The sequence below is a fragment of the Fulmarus glacialis genome, unplaced genomic scaffold, assembly GCF_000690835.1.
Source record: "Fulmarus glacialis isolate BGI_N327 unplaced genomic scaffold, ASM69083v1 scaffold28491, whole genome shotgun sequence".
NCBI lineage: Eukaryota > Metazoa > Chordata > Aves > Procellariiformes > Procellariidae > Fulmarus > Fulmarus glacialis.
Window position 1 is genome coordinate 24579 of NW_009192764.1, and position 1619 is coordinate 26197.

A 1619-nucleotide genomic window follows, 5' to 3' on the forward strand; every position below is an offset into this window, starting at 1 on the left:
AAACCAAAAATACACTGAGCCGCAGTTGTGAAGTCTGGAAATACAGCAGAGGCTGTATATGAAATACACGGAGGCTGCAGTTTTCCCAAGCCCCAGATACAGGTGGACGGCCTTCCACTGCTCCACGATGGGCAACTCCTGCTGCTGGGGATGCTGCTCCTCTGTGCCCCCCGTGCATGTCGGGGAGACACACCAGCGTGGGGGGCATGCACCGGCACAGGGGGGCATGCACCAGCACGGGGGTGCACACACGGGCATGGGGTGCTCATAGCAACATGGGGGGCAGACACCGGCACAGGGGTCATGCCCTGGCATGGGGGGAATGCACCAGCACAGGGGTCCACGCACCAGCACAGGGTGCTGACTGCTTCCAGACAGCTACTGAAGCCCCTCCAGCCTCTTCCTCCCTGCTCAGCCTTCCCCAAAGCACACACGGCACCGCCACCCCTCCTTTCGCCGAGGAGGAACAGGCATGTATTTTGCATGAAGGACCCACAGAGCTGCCCGGTCCCCTGGCCCCCCAACACCAGGGATGCTCCGGAGCGCAACAACCCTGCAGCACAGCCCTGCTCCCGCCCGTGTTTCTTCAAGGCAGCCCTTCTCTCCAATTTTTACATTTGCCATCCCCTTCCCAGCTGCACCGGCCATCAGCCCCAGAGCCCAACCTGCTCCACGCAAGCCTCCCCGGTGAAGCACTCCCCAGCCGCAAGGCAAAGCGGAGCAGGGTTTGGGCAGTCCTTCCCGAGCAGGGTGGAAGATGCCGGTCCCCGCCCAGCAGCTCCCTGCAGATCCAGTCCCCCCGCGTGAGGAGCTGGGGCTCACCCCTACTGCGCTGCACAGCACCTATGCAAGCACCGAAATCCCTGTTGCTACGGCTGGGTGCAGAGTGGGGTTGCAAGCATTGCTCTGCAGTTATTCCAGGTAGCAAGGGGCTTCTTAGCCGCTACTCGTGCTGCCTGAGCTGGGCCGGCGGGTGCTCCCGGCAGTGCTGAGCTCCGTGCAAAACGGACTCTTGACTCATGGGCTTAATCCCATTAATCTAATGACCACGAGTTTAATCCACCCTTTAACGCGCGGGATTTCAGGCTCTCTGTGGCTTCCCCGACGTGACCCTGATCTGCAGCCGTCCCTCCTTATCAAAGCAACACTGAGTTACAGCCCTGAGGGACATCTCCTGCCCCCGAGGCCACGAACGACAAAACAGCCACCCAGGACGAGCTGGAGGAGAGGCTGTTCCCAAACACAGCGCTTGGCAGCCTCCAGACCCTGCACGATAACCCCAGACTTTCTGCCCCATAGCGCAACCTTCTACATGATTTTTTTTATTTAGGCTACAGCAACGCGATCTGGAGTTAACGGAGAGGAGAAACCCCGGGTGGTTAATTGGGCACCGACCGCAGCCGCCTGTGCACCAGCACGGTTAAGCTGCAACAACCCCGGCCGGCCAGGGCCAGATGTCACCCCAGATTTGGGACCCCGGGACCCCTTTCCTGATGCGGACGCTGCATCCAGGGCCATCACTCCCACCCCATCCCCACCGGCAGGACATCACTTTGAGGAGCTGGAGCCTGGTGTGGCCCCAAATTCGGACCGTGACCACTCGCTGGATGGACAGCGGG